Source organism: Panthera tigris, chromosome D3 (genome assembly GCF_018350195.1).
Source record: "Panthera tigris isolate Pti1 chromosome D3, P.tigris_Pti1_mat1.1, whole genome shotgun sequence".
Taxonomy (NCBI): Eukaryota; Metazoa; Chordata; class Mammalia; order Carnivora; family Felidae; genus Panthera; species Panthera tigris.
Window position 1 is genome coordinate 16,526,557 of NC_056671.1, and position 17,298 is coordinate 16,543,854.

The 17,298-nt window shown below is 48.4% G+C and overlaps 1 long non-coding RNA gene across 1 annotated transcript in view; it reads left to right on the plus strand.

Annotated features, from left to right (window-relative positions):
• Positions 1 to 2,081: 2,081 nt before the first annotated feature.
• LOC122232609 overlaps positions 2,082 to 17,298 on the plus strand; it is a 28,106-nt gene continuing 12,889 nt past the window's right edge. Inside the window, exons 1-2 of the long non-coding RNA XR_006209972.1 lie at positions 2,082 to 2,410; positions 14,829 to 14,914. This is a non-coding gene — a long non-coding RNA (uncharacterized LOC122232609). The remainder of the gene's footprint in view (positions 2,411 to 14,828; positions 14,915 to 17,298) is intronic.

Below are 17,298 nucleotides of genomic sequence, written 5' to 3' on the forward strand. Positions count from 1 at the left end.
CACTGCATCTCACTCCTCGCTCATCTTCCCTGCCTTGTGGACCATTTCCCCCTCTCCCCAGCCTGCTGCGGGGACTCACTCATCCAACAATTAATTGAAACTACAAGGGCACTACTGTTTGACCCAGCAGTTTCTCCGCCAGGAATTTATCGCACAGAGATCCTCGCACTTGTGCCAAATGACAGGTGAATGAGGATACATCTTGTGGCGTTGTTTGTGCAAAAGCCTATCTCAGTGTCTATCAGAAAGGATCTACTGTATGTGTATTGTATTGGACATGTGCCAGAGAGTGTTCTAAACACTTTACATAGATTGACTCATTTAACCCCCACAACTGCCCTTTAAACTAGGAACTTAATTTTATTAACTAATTTCCAGGTGAGGAAACTGAGGCCCAGAGAGAACACATAGCTTGCCCATGCTTCACGTGCTTAGTAAGCGGCAGTACCACAGTCCATGTTCTAAATCACTATCCGATAGAACTTCTGTCTTTCTGTGCATGGAGAATTTCCACAAAGTGATACAAAAGCAATTGATGATGGTGGCCTCTGGGGGGAGGAATTGAATATGTGGAGTAGGAGGGGAACTCCCTTTTTACTGGGACCCCTTTTGTACCAGACTATGTTACCATGGGCATATGTTAGTTTCATAATTCAGAGGAGTTTCTGAGCCGCAGGCCTTAAAGCGTGTTATTACTAATCCTTACCTCAACCCTGGAAGTGGATGATATCACCCTCATTTTGCAGGTGAGGACGTTTGCAGGCCTCACCACATGGTCTGGCCAGGCTACATGACTGGGAATGACATGGCGGGGGCAGGCGGGTTGGCTCTCAAGCCAGTGCTCTTTCCCCTAATTTATATTTAGCCCCCTGGGCTTGCAAGGTTCAGAGGGAAGAAAAGTGGTTAAAAGCATGAACTCTGGGGCCAGCTTGCCTGTGTTCAAGTCCTGACTCAGCCACTCACCATCTGTACAACCTTGGGCAAATCACTTACCCTCTGAACCTCAGAGATGTTTTCCTCTTGATGAGGATTAAGTGACTTCCTTCCATGCCGAGTGCTTAGAACAGGGCCTGTCTCATCACGAGCACTCAAGCAATGCTTGGTAGTTTTATATTATTGCCCCGAACACTGTCTTCCTCAACTTCAAGCTCAGAGCAGTCCCTTCTCCCAGCTGGTGTGTCCAGCTGTGGCTGCTCCAGTCCTCTCCGCGAAGGGCAAGGCCCAGCCACCCTGTGCTCCAGCCTCTAGCAGAAGTCCTTTGGGATCAGTTCTCCTGGGTTATCCCACTCTGGTGGCTATGATCAGAAGCGATCACATCGCCAGAGCTGGAAAAAGGGGCAGAGCCACAGGGATGGTGTGGCCCAGATCCAGGGTGAGGCTGCGCCGGGCAGCCTCCTAGTTCGGGATGTTCCCAGCGCCTTCCCACCGCTTATACTTGGAGGGAGAAGGGCCTCAAAATAGCTGTTGCTTCCCCAGCACGGCGCTAGGCCAGGGACAGGAATAGACATCTGGGGGTGGCCGCCTCAGCTTCCCTCAGGGGCCCTGGGGGGGGGGGCAGGAATAAGCAGAGGCCAGGCTCCTCCCAATGTGGGGATATAGTGTAGCCACCAGTACGCAGTGACCACCTGTGACAGTCTAGCCCATGGAAAACGTTGCCTTAGCTGGGGCTGGCTGGACAGCAGGTCACCAGCACCGGCCAGACGCTGGCCAGGGCCTGGATTCTTAGACCGATAGAAAGTGCCCTTCAACATTGTCTCCTACGATTCTCTCTTGGCAGGCGGGGAAACTGAGGCCCAGAGAGAGATTCATGTGTTTGAAATCACAAAGCTGGGTAGAAGCCCAAGCTGACAGGAGAAGCAGACCTTGGGTGTTGAGAGGTAGTCTAGGGTGGCGGTTGAAGGGGGAAAGGACTCAGACCGTCTAGGTTCGATCCAACCTCCACTACTTACCAACACTGCATGTTCTTGGGCCTCAATCTCCTTACCTGTAAAATGTGCAAAATAATAGTCCTACCTCCTTTAGTGGTAGCGAAGATTGGATGAGTTAGAACTTGTGTGCTGTTATGATTGTCATGTTTTCTCACCAGATTCCTTATTCATTTCAGGCTTTGGCTGAACGCCTGCCATGTGCCAGGCACAGTGCTGGGCCTCGATCCTCTAGCTTCACAGCATGGCAAGAACAGACCAATTGACATTTCAGGGAGCCTGCCATGTGCCAGTCACTGTGCTAAGCATTTTAACCTATGTCATCTCATTGATCTCTCCCTATGAGGAGCCATTATCATGCTCTGTCTTACAGATGACGGGAGTGTGCTCAGAGAGGTGAAGTCACTTCTTCAGGGTCACACAGCTAGGAGGTAGCAGAGCCAGGATGTGAAACCCGAGCTGCCCACCTGTGTAACTCATTACAGGTAACCACTGCATGTCATTGTCTCTTTCCTGGGGAGACAGGCAAGTTGTTCATTTGGTGCAGTAAGGAGCTGGGCACATGGGGGAGGGCTCCACTCTCCCAGCCTTGACATTGATCACCCCCCAACACAGTCCCATATGAGATGTGAGGTGGCCCTCAGCCCACACTACCTAATTCCTTTGGGTTTCTCTGGGGACCTACTATGTGCCGGACCTGTGCTAGGCTCTGAGAACACAAAGAAGACTTTGTTCCTACCCTGAAATTGCTCACGGTGTGGTGAGAGACAGGTTGCTAAAATGTCAAGAGCAATTCAGAGGCAGCTACTGTGATGAGGCCAAGAAAGGAGACAAGGTATCATGAGGAGGTACCTAACTCAGTCTGGGAGGTCAGGGAGGGCTTCCTGGAAGTGGCGATGTCCGAGCTGAGGCCCAAGGACAAAAAGAGCCAGGAGAGAAGGGTGGCAGGGAAGAGGGTTGTAGACAGAGCGACAGCTTGTGGTGGTGCTGAGTCATAGGAAGTGTGAGTAGTAGGGGCTGGAGGTGTGGGTGAGGGGGGCCAGAGCTACAGAGATGGATGGGGTCAGGTCATTCAGGGCTTTGCTGCCCACACTAAGGGGCTTGGCTGCTATCTGGAAGGCTGAGAGAATGTGCTTGGGGGCTAGAAGTCCCTCTGGCTTTGGAGGAGGGGGAACCCCAAGAGGCTGAACTGAAGGTGGGGAGACAGTGAGGAGGTGGCTGCCTGGAGGGAGAAGAGAGACTTGGCCTAGGGGTGCTGGGGGTGGGGGTGGAGAGCAATGGGTGGCCTCGTGATGTTTGCAGAAGTGGAATTGGTTATGTGTTGTGTACTAAATCACCCCAAAACTCTGTGGCTTAAAACAACAACTTTTTAAATGATTCTGTGGGGGTGACAGGGCAGTTCTGTCTGATGTGGTGTTGGCTGGGGGCACAGGGGTGCCCCAAGGGTTCCAAAATGGCCTCATCCACATGGCTGGCGGTCGGCGTTGGCCGCTGGCTGGGCATACTGTTGGCTGCGGGGCCTCAGTTCACCTCCATGTGGGCCTCTCCATGGGGCTCGGGCTTCTCACAGAGTAGCAGGTGGCTTCCAAGAAGACGCTGCCATGATTTTTAAGGCCTGGGCTCAAAGTCTCAGAACATTACTTTTGCTGCATCCTAATGGTGAAAACCAGTCCCAAGACTAGCCTGATTCAAGGGGAGGGGAAACAACACTTCTTCCTTTCCTCCTCCTTCTCCTCCTGCACAATGTAGTGGCATTTGATGCATTCACAATGTTTTGCAACCAACATCTCTCCTTAATTTCAGCTTCTAAGAAAAAGCTTATTTGTTTCTGAGAGAGAGAGAGAAAACAAGTGGGGGCAGGGCAGAGAGAGAGGGAGACAGAGGATCCGCATTGTCAGTGCAAAGCCTGATGTGGGGCTTAAACTCATTAACCAATAAGCCGAAGTTAAGAGTCTGACGCTTAACTGACTGAACCACCCAGGCTCTCCTCCTTAATTTCAACTTTTTAATCACCTTATAAGAACACTCCATACTCATTATGCCATTACTCCCTGCCTCCCTCCCCAGTCTCTGTGAACCTGCTTTCTGTCCCTGTGGATTTGCCTGTTCTGGGTATTTCATATAAAAGGAATCCTATAAATGTGACTTTTTGTGTCTAGCTTCTTTCACTTAGCGTAATGTCTTCAAGGTTCATCCAAATTGCATGCATGGGTGCTTCATTCCTTTTTATGGCTGAATAATATTCCATTGTATGGATAGACCATAACTTGTTCATTCATCTGTTGAAAGGCATTTGGGTTGTTTCTACCATATTGTGAATAATGTTGCTATGAACATCAGTAAATAATTATCTGTTTGAGTCTCTGGGGTTTTTTTAAATTTATTTTTTATTTTTAAAAAATATTTTAAGGTTCTTTTTTAATGTTTATTTATTTTTGAGAGAGAGAGAGAGCATGAGCAGGGAAGGGGCAGAGAGATAGGGGGATACAGAGGATCTGAAGCAGGGTCTGAACTGACAGCAGCAAACCTGATGCGGGGCTCGAACTCACGAACCGTGAGATTGACCTGAGCCAAAGTTGGATGCTCAACCGACTGAGCCACCCAGGCGCCCCTTGTTTGTTTGTTTGCTTTTTTAAGTTTATTTATTTATTTTGAGACACAGAGAGAGCATGGGGGAGGGGGAGAGAGAGGGGAAGAGAAAGAGAGAAGCCCCAGTAGGCTCCACGCTATCAGTGCAGAGCCCGACAAGGTGCTCGATCTCATGAACCGTGAGATCTTGACCTGAGCCCAAATCAAGAGTCCGATGCTTAACTGACTGAGCCACCAGGTACCCCAACTGCCTGTTTTTCATTCTTTTGGGTATATACCTAGCAATGGAATTGTTGGGTCATATGGTGACTCTATGTTTAACTTTTCGAGGAACCACCAAGCTGTTTTCTGCAGTGGCTGAACATTTTACATTCCCACCAGTATGTATGAGGGTTCCTATTTCTCTACATCCTTGCTGACACCTACTGTTTACTATTTTTATTTTTATTAAAGCCAACCTAATATGGGGCACCTGGGTGGCTTAGTTGGTTAAGTGTCCGACTTCGGCTTAGGTCATGATCTCACGGTTCACAAGTTCGAGCCCTGTGTCAGGCTCTGTGCTGACAGCTCAGAGCCTGGAGCCTGCCTTGGATTCTGTGTCTCCTTCTCTCTCACTGCCTCTTCTCCTCTCTCTCTCTCTCAAAAAATAAATAAACATTAAATTTTTAAAAAATGAAGCCATCCTAATAGATGTGAGGCAGTATCTCATTATGGTTTTGATTTGCCTTTGCTTAATTACCAGGGGTGTTGAACATCTTTTCATGTGCTTTTTGGCCTGTTGTATCTCTTCTTTGTCCATTGTTTAGTTGGGTCGTTTGTCTTTTTGTTGTTGAGTTGCTAAGAGTTTTTTATATATTCGGGAACCTAAACCCTTATCAGGGGTTTAGTATCAGAAATGTTTGTGAACATTTCTTCCCCTTCTGTAGGCTGTCTTTTCACTTTTTATTTATTTTTCTTTTTTATTTTTTTAAAACGTTTATTTTTGAGAGAGCGAGAGAGAGCGAGAGAGAGCGAGCATGAGTGGGGGAGGGGCAGAGAGAGAGGGAGACACAGAATCTGAAGCAGGCTCCAGGCTCTAAGCTGTGAGTATAGAGCCCGACACAGGGCTTGAACTCATGAACTGGGAGATCGTGACCTGAGCCGAAGTCAGACGCTTAACTGATTGAGCCACCCAGGCGCCCCCATCTTTTCACTTAAAAATTTTTTTATTTTTTTTTAACGTTTTATTTATTTTTGAGACAGAGAGAGACAGAGCATGAACGGGGGAGGGTCAGAGAGAGGGAGACACAGAATCTGAAGCAGGCTCCAGGCTCTGAGTTGTCAGTACGGAGCCCGACGCGGGGCTTGAACTCACGGACCGCGAGATCATGACCTGAGCCGAAGTCGGCCGCTTAACCGACTGAGCCACCCAGGCGCCCCCAAATTTTTTTATTTTAAGTAAGCTCCATGTCCAATGTGGGGCTTGAACTCACACCCCTAGATGGAGAGTCACATGCTGTACTGATACAGCCAGCCAGGTGCCCCCTTTAACTTTCTTGATAATGTCCTTTGCACACAGATTTTTACTTTTCATAAAATCCCACTTATCTATTTTTTTTTTTAATTGCTTGTGCTTTTGGTGTCAAATCTAAGAATCCACTGCCAAGTCTGAGGTCATGAATATTTACCCTTATCTTTCCTTCTAATTGTTTTGTAGTTTTAGCTCCTAACATTTAGGACATTGATCCAATGAGTTCATTTTTGTCCATGGAGTGAGACAGGGGTCCAGCTTCATTCTTTTGCATGTGGTTAAGCTCTATCTCATGACTGCCGGTCAGCAGGCTCTTTCAGTGAGGGGAAGGAATTGTTGGGGTCTCTCTTTGGAGAGAGTTTTGGTGGTGGGTTGGCTGTGAGGGCTTGGGGAAGGAGGGCAGAAGAACAGGCGGGCCCAGTGACATCCACATTTCTGATCTGGGCGGATGGGGAAGCCTTGGGGAAGAGCAAGACTCAAGTGAAGGGAAGAGCTCAGTCCTGGATGTGTTAAGTTTGGGCTCCCTTAGCATCCAGTCACCAAGAGCACTGGGAATCACATACGTGATAAATGAAATAGGGAAGGATACTAAAGTTTTCATTCAAGGAATAGTTACAGAACACCTGACACTAATACTAGGTGACATTTACATGGTGCTAATCGTGGGCCAGGCACTTAGCCCTTTTTAAAAAACTGAGCTATAATGGTCATAGTATAAAATGGACAAACCTACAGTGCACACTTCATTAACTGTTATACACACTACCTCCTAGGTAGAGCTATACAGAACATTTCCAGCCCTCAGAAGCTCGCTCTCAGGCCCATTATATTTAATTCTCAAAGTGACCCTATGGGGCATTATTCCCAGTTTTTGGATGTAGACACTGAGGCTTCCAGAGGTGAAGCTACTTGACCAAGAGCACATGAGGTGGAATTTGGATTCTAACTCCGACCTATAGGACTAGGCCAGGCTGAGGAACACTCCACCCTCTTGCTTGGCTTGGACTAGACTCAGGCCTAGGTGATCCCTGAGGGCAGGAGCGAGGCAGTCTGGCCTCTGCTGGGGAACAAGAGGCCCTCATTCGTGTGTCTGCGGGAAGGCCAAGGCCAGGGATGATGTGGATTTAGGAATGAGAGTGAGGAATGGTGGGGGTAGTCCTTCCGGTCTCCATCAGTCATGGAGGTGGCCGCCTAGGGGAGGTGCGACAGCAGATAAACAGCAGGCAGGCAGGCAGGCTCTTTCCCAGCAATAGACCCTGTGGGAAGCTCAGCTCTGCCTGGACCAAATTGGCCTGAAGCAGGGAGAGGAGGGTGTCATGCCTGTCGGTGCCACTTTAGACCATGCTTCTCAGCATCCCAGCTGAGAAGATCCTGGGAGCAACCCCTGTGCCTCCCCTCTCCCTCCATGTGTCTGCACTGTACCCCTCTGACCTCTTCTGTCCTCTGCTCCAGCTGAAACTGGCCTCCTTGCTCTTCCTCCAACCTGTTAAGCTCCTAGCTGCCTCAGGGCCTTTGCATTGAGTACAAAGTACTCTTTGTACTCAGTGCACTCAGTGCTCCATCTGGAACCTTCTGTCTCCTGGGCTTCCCATGGCTGGTGTCTTATTATGTGTCTTGGCTCAAATTTTACCTCTGTAGAGTGCTTTTCTCTGAATGAATTGCCCTACTTAATGCTCTCCCCACCAGCCAGCACAATGGAGCCAGATGGCCTGGGTTTGAATCTTAGTTCTGTTGCTTCCTGGCTGTGTGGCATTGGGCAAGTTAGGTGCCAGTTTCCTCAGCTGTAAAATCGGGATGATGATAATAGTGTGTACCTCGTAGGATCATGGTAAAAATAACATTATTTAACATCTGCTAACCATGCTTGGCCCCTAGTAGATGCTTTATAAGTATTTGCTATTATTCATAGAGCACTGGTCCCATCCTGAAACTATCCTGGTTAGTGGTGTTTACTTGGTTTTTCCATTTCCCCCAATTACAATGTGAGCTCCCAAAAGATGTGGTTTCATCTATGTTGATCTCTGCTGTGTCCCCAGTGCCTAAAACAATGTCTGGCTCAAAGTAATAAACAATGGTTGAATAATCGTATGGACGAATAAACCAGGCTCCTAGATTATCCTGCTTGCAGCTCCCCAGACATGCCATGCCTGCTCTCATTTTCCGACTTTTGCATTTGCTGTTCCCTCTGCCTAGACCCACTCCCCAGAGGAAGCAAAGGGAACATGCAGGGAAGACTGCCTTGTAGCTGCCCAGGTCTCTTTCTCAGCCCTTTCCTCACTGCCTCTTGCACCAGGCTCTGGGAGAGAACAGCGAGACAGAACCTAGACTCGCCAGGACTACAATCACCTATTACCACCCCTTTGTCTTGCAACTGGGGAATCAGAGGTCCAGAGAGGGGAAACGACTCAGCCAAGGTCATACAGTGAGTTGAAGGCAACGTTCTCCCTACTGGACCCCACATGTCTTACCCAGAGGCTGTTTCCAATGTCCACGCTGGATCTGCTTCCCTACACAGGGCCTGGAAGAGAGGTGGTGGGTGAGGGGCTGGGACCTGCCTGTAGACTATTGTCTTCCAAGCTGCCAACTAGGCGGGGCCAGGGCAGCTGGGCCTAGTGAACGCACAGGTTTCTGGTGTAGACTGACCTAAATCAGGCTCCTGACACTTATTAACCATGTAGCTTTGGGCTCTCTGAGCCTCAGTTTACCCCTTTGTAAGGTGAGGAGATGGAAGCCTACCACCCCGCTCCCCAAGGTTGCTGGTTAAAAGATCTCATGCACTGAAGGGCGCCTGGGTCCCTATGTCGGTTAAGCGTCTGACTTTGGCTCAGGTCATGATCTCATGGCTCGTGAGTTTGAGCCCTGCCTCGGGCTCTGTGCTGACAGCTCAGAGCCCTCTTTGGGTCTTCTGTCTCCCTCTCTTTCTGCCCCTCCCCCACCCCTCCCCCACTCTTGTGCATGCTCTCTCTCTCTCTCAAAAATAAACATTTAGAAAAAAAAGTTCTCATGCATTGACCTCTTATTCTCACCTATCCTATGGGGCAAGGGTGAATTTTATCCCTATTTTCCAGGTCAGGAAACAGGCTCAGAGCAGAGAAAAAGTGACTTGCTCAAGATCACACAGCCAGCAAGAAACAGAGCAGGGATCGATTCAAACCCAGGCAGGCTGACTGCAGAGCTCACATTTTTAGCTGTATGCTATAGCCCTGGGCACACAGTAGGCACTCAACTACTGTTGAGTGAGAGGGGAACCCTAGAAAGACCTTGCCTTCATGTTGGCACCATCTTCTAGGATGACAGCCCTTCACTGCAAACCACATCTTTTGTTAATTTCCCTCCTCTCCAATCCCTGCTTAGAGACGCAAGCCCTCTCAGCAACCTCTCTCTGATGGATTTTTGGATTATCCCTACCTTGATTAGTTCCAGAGCCTCCTGGCAGAAGTGAGAGTTATTTTGGGGCCTTGATGGCTCCCTCTGGCTGCCTCTGACCTCCCACCCCCAGTTGCAAACACCTCTCCTGTCATCTACAGAGTTCATTAGCTACTGTTCCGGCTGCTCCCTCTCTGCCCCCTGCAGCTCTCAGCTCAGACTCCAGCCTCAACACCTGCTCTCTGCTCCTCTCCTCCCCTGCCCCACAGCCATTCCTGCCTTCCCACTCTTTTTTCCAGGTGAAGGATGCCAACCCCTTCCTAATCCTTGGCCCCTGACTTTGCCGTATAGCAGTGACCCTCTCTTCGGTTTGAGGATTTTTCCAGACTTGAGCAAAATCTCACACACCATTTGGACACAAATTTTTTTGGCTGGTGATCTGACTCCCTGTTCCTGCTGGAATTCATTCCCCGATGTCAGTCAGCCTGGGTGGGAGGGGCTCAGAAATTCCCGAGGGTAAATTTTATAGGATGCATATCTTGCCGCAATTAATAAAAAATTCCCAAGGGGGGGATGCAAGACCCCCTCCCCCCCCCACGGTGTTATGTCACAGTGCGTGGGGCTGACGTCACAGGGACGGGGCGTGGGCTCTGCTGTATCTGTTCTCTCTGCTTCTGGCTCTCTCTTCCAGCTCTGCGCTCTGCCAGGGCCGCCCGCAGGCCTTGCTTGCTTTTCAAAAATAACTCTTGAGTCTCACTGAGGTGGGGGGCTGCTTCCTTGGTGTCCCAGGCTGTGTGTTAATCCTTCCAACGCAGGACTTCCTGAAGCCAGCTCTGGGCTGGGCTGGGGAGCTGGTTATCAGTTGTCTGGCTGAAGTAGTTCAGTTGCTGACATCCTGTTTTAGTATCCATAGCCTTCCAGGAAGTAGGGCAAATGAGTCCTTCCTGGTGCCTACCGAGTCATTCATTCACTCATTCATTCATTCAGTCAGTCAGTCAGTCAGTCAGCAAGTATGTATCAGTGCCCTTTGCCTGCAGAGTGCCCCTCTTGGGTGGCCTCTGTTGCCTTTCCATTTGTTTCTGAGTTATCTCCTTGGTCCTCTTTGGATTTCTACTTCCTTTGTAAAGTAGGGGGACTTTAATTAGGGTGGCCAGTCAGTCCTAGAAGGAAACAGATGGCATACTCAAATTGGATAATTTGAGGAAGGCTGAATAAAGGGACTATTTAGATGTCAGCGGGGTGTCAGGGAATCTCAAAGGGGTAGTTCATTCCTGGGCCAGTTGCAGTGTGAGAGCTCTTACCTCCCTAGGCCTGGCGGTCAAGGGAGCCTTCCAGGGCTCAGAAGGACTCAGTCAAGGGAGCCTTCCAGGGCTCAGAAGGACTCGTATGGAGTGAACCACCTTGAGGGAGAAGCTGTGACCTTCTGTTGAGGGACAGAGCCAGCCTGAGGTGCCCTGCAGGGAGGGAGCAGAGGAAGAAATAGCCTGACCTCTCTCTTCCCTCTCCCTTCCATCTCTTCCTCGGGGCTCCCCACTGGCCAAAAGATATAGGAGTCTGTTGACTCTGAACAGGTCAGTCTCCGTGGGCACAGAGCAGGCTGGGAAAGGATGGAGAGTGGTTCTGGACAGACAAATGGAAGCTATTCTGTTTCTCACCTACTAGTGGTTGTACTAGGTCATGTGGATAAATGCTCAAAAACGTCAGCTCTTATCATTACTGCTTATATCCGTTGTTCATCGGTGTGTAAAAATTCCCCCCAAAACTCAGTGGCTTTAAAAACCTTATAAACACTTACTACCTTGCACAGTTTCCGTGGGCCAAGAATTGGGAGCAACTCAGCGGGGGTGGTTTTGACTCCCAGTCTCCCCTGAGGTTGCGGTCAAGCTGTTAGCCAGTCATCAGAAGGGTCCAGCTGGCTCACCTCCATGGCTGGCAAGCTGGCGCTAGCTGTTGGCAGGCGCCCTTTGTTCCTTGCCATCCAGACCTCTCCACAGGGCTGTGTGAAAAGCCTCATGACTTGGTGGCTGGCTTCCCCTAGAAAGAGTGACCCAAGAGCAGCAGGCTCTATGCGTTTTCTGACCTAGTCTCCAAAACCACAGACCATCATTTTGACAATATCCCATTTGTTACACAGGTCAGCCTATTCGCTGTGGAGGGGACTGCGAGCGGGCAGGAATCCTCCGATGCCTTCTTAGAGGCTGGCTACCACAGTTCGTAATACATTTGCTCATTTAATCCTTTCAAAAGTCCCATGAGCTTATCTAACAAAACAAATGAAATGAAACAAAATCCAACCAACAAAAACAAAACAAAACAAAAAAAATCCTATGAGGGAAGTATTGTTATTACTGTTGTCACTTCTCTGTTGGGGAAATAGAGGCACAGAAAAATGAAACAATGTGCCCAAGATTATGCAGCTAGTAAGTAGCAAAACCAGGAATTCAACCCAAGTGGCCTTATTTTAGGGGCGCCTGGGTGGCTCAGTCTGTTAAGCGTCCGACTTTGGCTCAGGTCATGATCTCACGGTCTGTGAGTTCGAGCCCCACATCGGGCTCTGTGCTGGCAGCTCGGAGCCTGGAGTCTGCTTCGGATTCTGTGTCTCCCTCTCCCTCTGCTCCTCCCCTAGCTCACATTCTGTCTCTCTCTCTCAAAAATAAATAAATATTAAAAATTAAAATCAATTTTATTGGGATATAATTTACATGTGATAAAAAAACAATAATGAAGTTCTAGAACATTTTTCTTCCCGCAAATTTTCTCATGCCCCTTTGCAGTCATTCCTCCTGGGCCCTGTTCTAGGCAATCCCGGATCTGCTTTGTGTCACTATTGATGGTTTTGTCTGTTTTGAAACTTCATATAAATGAAATGATACAGTATGTTCCCTTTTTTGTTTTTTGAGTTTATTTATTTATTTTTGAGAGAGAGACAGGGAGGGGGCAGAGAAAGAGAAGGAGAGAGAGAATCCCAAGCAGGCTCCATGCTGTCAGTGCAGAGCCCGGTGTATGGCTCCAACTCACAAACCATGAGATCATGACCTAAATTAAGAGTCTGAGGCTTAACCAACTGAGCCATCCAGGTGCCTCTTGTTTTTGTTTTATTTTGTTTTGTTTGTTTTGTTTTTTTGAGAGAGAGTGAGGGAGGAGGGGCAGAGGGAAGGGGAGACTCTTAAGCAGGCTCCATGCCTAGTGCAGAGTGCTTAATGGACTGAGCAACCCAGGTGCCCCAGTATGTTCCCTTCTTTTAAAAAAATGTTTATTTATTTATTTTGAGAGAGAGAGAGAAAGAGAGCAAGGGCAGGCAGGGGAAGGGCAGAGAGAGGGAGAGAGAGAGAATTCCATGCGGGCTGCTTGCAGAGCCTGATGCCTCGGAACTCAATCCCACGAATGAACCGTGAGGTCGTGACCTGAGCTGAAATCAAGGGTGAGCCACCCAGGTGCCCCTAAACACCTGCTGAAATTTTGATTAGGATTGCACTGAATCTGTAGCCTCAGTATGGGGAGAAGGGACATTTTATACATGAACATGGTATGTCTCTTCATTTATTTATGTCTTTCACGTCTTTTAAGATTTTGTAGTTTTTGGTGTACAAATATTGCACGTGTTTTACGAACTGCATCCCTAAATATTTTATTTTTTCGATACTATTAGAAATGTTTTCATACATTTCACTTTCCAATTTTTCATTGCTAGTATAGAGAAATGCCTTTTTATATATTGATCCTGTATCCTTTCATCTTGCTAAATAACGTGATTAGTTCCAAGAGATTTCTTTCTTTTGTGAATTCCCAGGATATTCTACATGCATAATCATGTCATCTGCAAATAAACACAATTTAACTTCATCCTTTCCCCCATTTTTTTCTTCCCTTCTTGTCCTGGCTAAGGACCTCCAGTCCAACGTTGCAGAGAAGTGGTGAGAGCAGATATTTTTGCCTCGTTCCCAGTCTTAGGGCTGACAGCGTTTAGACTTTCAGCATATGTTAGCTGTAGGTTTTAAAGATTAAAAAAAATTTTTTTTAAAGTAATCTCTTCATGGGGCCCTTCATGGGGCTTGACCCTGAGATCGAGATTGCACGCTGGACAGCCTGAGCCAGCCAGGCACCCCAGCTGCAGGTGTTTTGAAAAATCCCTTCAACAGGTTGAAGAAGTCCTCTTTATTTTGACCCTGATCACATTTGTTTTTGTTTTTATTTTTTAAATGTTTAGTTATTTAGAGAGACAGAGAGATAAATGATAACTTATAATTATTGTTATTACTATTGTTATTACAGAGAGAGAGCATGAGCGCAAGCACAGGAGAGGTAGAGAGAGAGGGAGAGGGAATCCCAAGCAGGCTCCATGCTGACAGAGCAGAGCCTGATGCAGGGCTTGATCTCATGAAGCACGAGATCATGACCTGAGCGGAAGTCAAGAGTGGGACACTTAGCCGACTGAGCCACCCAGACACCCCAGTTTGTTTTTGTTTTTAAATCATGAATAGGTGTCAATTTCATCAAATGTTTTCTCACATCAATTGACATGACCATGAAGTGGACCCATATATGTCCTTTTAAAAAGAAAATTGAGGTAAGATTCATATAACATACAATTAACCATTTTTATTTTTTAAGTTCATTTATTTATTCTGAGCTGGGTGGGGTGAGAGAGAGAGAGAGAGGGGGAGAGAGAGAGAGAGAGGGAATCCTAAGCAGGCTCTGTGCTGTCAGCGCAGAGCCCGATGAGGGGCTCGATCTCACGAACCATGAGATCATGATCTCAGCCCTGAACCAAAACCAAGAGTCGGACACTTAACCAACTGAGCCACCCAGGCACCCCAGAATTAACCATTTTTAAAATGAACAATTCAGTGGCATTGCACAGCCACCACCTCTATCCAGTTCCAAAAACACCTTTTATCACCCCAAAAGGAGACCTTGCACCCCATTAAGAAGTTACTTCCCATTCTCCCTCACAGCTCCTGGCAGCCATCAATTTGCATTCTTTCTCTATGGATTTACCTATTCTGGATGCTTCATATAAATGGAGTTGTGCAGTATGTGACCTTACACATCTGGCTTCTTTCACTTAGCATAACGTTTTTGAGGTTGATTAACACTATAGCATGTGTTAAGTACTTTATTCCTTTTTATGGAGGAATAGTATTTCATTGTATGGACATAACACAATTTCTTTACCCAGATATATTCTTTTTTTTTAAGTTCATTTATTTATTTTGATAGGGTGAGCATGGGAGGGGCAGAGAGAGAGGGAGAGAGAGAGAGAATTCCAAGCAGGCTCTGCATTGTCAGCTCAGAGCCCTAGGTGAGGTTTGAACCCATGAACTGTGAGATCATGACCTGAGTCAAAATCAAGAGCCGGATGCCTAATTGAGCCACCCAGGCGCCCCTACCCAGATATATTCTTAACCACTATTTGATGCTGTCTTTCCACGTGCCAGGTGCTGTCTTTAGCTCTACAGATACAGCAGAGAACAAAGGAGAATTGGCCTTGCCCAAGTGGAGCTAAAGTCTCTTCTGGAACGTGGTATGTTCTCTGTCCATTTCTGATCACATTGGAGGCCCCATATGTTCCTGCTCATTCCTCTCCATAGCCCCAGTGTCTAGCCCACTGCTCTTAGCTGACCAGATAGGTTTTAATCTGGGAAGGCTTCATGGAGGAAGCGGCTTTTGAGCGGAGCCTTGAAGTTTGAGGAGATGAACAGTTTCCTTGAGCCAACAGTGATTAATAACAATAACTATCATTTATCAAGCACATAGTATGTGTCACACACACTCTAATGAACACGTTAATTTCCCCAGGAGCAGGCAGCTAGTGAGGGGCAGAGGAGAGTTTGGCTTTGAACCAGGACTCACACCCCTAATGACTGCCTTGTACTGACTGCCTTTCCAAGCCTGGTTCCAGATTGGGGTTGGGGGTTTCTCTTCTCTGTATTCTATCTCCCCTGTCTTTCTTCTTCTGGGGACATCTGGATGGGACTAGAGAGTGGGCAAGCCTGGACTTGGGGCACCCCAAATCCTGGAAAGGACTCTTCAGATCTTACCCTTCCGGGTCCTTTGGACTTAGCCGAGCCCCGGGCCTCTGGGGGACCCTTCTGTCCTTTGCGGCACCCTTTCCTCCCCCAGCCTCCCCTCTTCTCCTTCCTTAGCCCCTCTAGCTCTTTGGGCTGTGTTGGAGTCTGTGGGGAAAGGAGCAGGATTTCGGCTAAATATAAACCAGGCTGTTCCAGTTTCCAAATAGAACAAAGGAGCAGGGTGTTAAGTTGATTTTTATAAATAAAGAGAGAGGGAGTGAGAGAATATTTTTTCGAGATGTTTAATAAAATCGCCTGTGAGAGGCAGGAAAATCACTGGGCTGCAGTGGGAGGGTTTGGAGGGGGAAGGGGTGAGGGAGGGTGGGGACTACTTTCTCCTTCCTGCTATGATGCTTGCCAGTGTCCTTGTCCTTTTCCTGGGACCAGGGAGAGCCGGTGGGGTCAAGGGGGTTGAGAGGCAGGGGAGGGACACGAGGGTCCCTGGGCGGTGGAGGAAGACAAGGAAGGCTCCGAATCATAACAGTTACTGCGTATCGAGCACCCACTGTATGCCAGGCCCTGTGTAGATGATGCATCATCTCACCAAATGCGCACAAGTGCACAAACTTGGGATGCTCGTCATTAGGCGCTCTGTGATCTAGCCCCTGCCTACCTCTCTGACCTCATCTCCTCACCCTGTCCCCCTGGCTCACTTCACTCCCACCATGCCGGCTCTGACACAAAACCCACTCCCTTCCTGAGGCCCATATGCCTCCTCTCCCCTCTGCCTTGAGGTCTCCCAGCCGGCTCCTTCTCATTATTCAGAAGAATCGCCATCACCGCTTCCCTGACCACCTTATCTGATGAGAGAGAGAGAGCTCACCCTCGCCCCCACCTCAGTTATGAGTGCATTGCCTGGTTTCATTGTCTTCATTCACACATCACTTCTGAAATCGTTTGCTTATGCCTCTCCTCTACTCGGCCAGAACGAAAGCCCCCATGAAGAAAGACAGAGGTTCTGTCTCTCTCATCCACGGCTCCAGCACCAGGAGCCACAGCAGAGCCTGGGGCAAGGTTGACGTTGCTGGGTATGCATTTGCTGAATGAATGGATAAGTGAATGAGGCTCAGAGAGGTAAAGTGACTTGCTTGAGCTCACACAGCAGGGAATGACAGAGCCAGAAGGGAGCCCAGATTTGTCTGACTCCCAAATGCATGCCCTTTCTACTACTTTACAAGGCTTTCAGCATGGAGGAAGAAGGGACTTACAGGGATGTCTCTGGAACCTGGGATTTGCCGGGGGGGGGGGGGGGGTGACCAGACACAATCCTGTAGGATCAAAGTGGGGGTGTCAATGAAGCCAAATTATCACTGTCCCCTTCGTCTTTTTTTTTTTTTTTAAGTTTATTTACTTATTTTGAAAGAGAGAGAGAGCAAGGGAGGGGCAGAGAGAGAGAGGGAGAGACAGAATCCCAAGGAGGCTCTGCACTAACAGCCCTGCTGACACGGGGGCTCGATCTCACGAATCATGGGATCGTGACCTGAGTGATCAAGAGCCACACGCTTAACTGACTGAGCCATCCAGGTGCCCCACTATCACCTTCCTCTTTAAACAATGTGTGTGACGTATAAAAATTATTAAACAGACAGATCTTTGGCGAAGCTGTTAGTAGAGAGAGTTTCACTCAATATCACCCAGAGGAGAGCTAGTCTAAGCTTTGGGGGGTGGGGTGGCAGAGAGCTTCTCAGCTCAAGAAAGCGGAAGGGATGTCAGAGGAAGCAGAGATATTTTGCACCCCCACCTGCCTGCTCCCCTCCCCCCCCCAACAGCGGTATGCAGATATGGGGTGGGCTAGGAACACGTGGCCACCTGCACCCACCACACCCCCCTCCCCCCG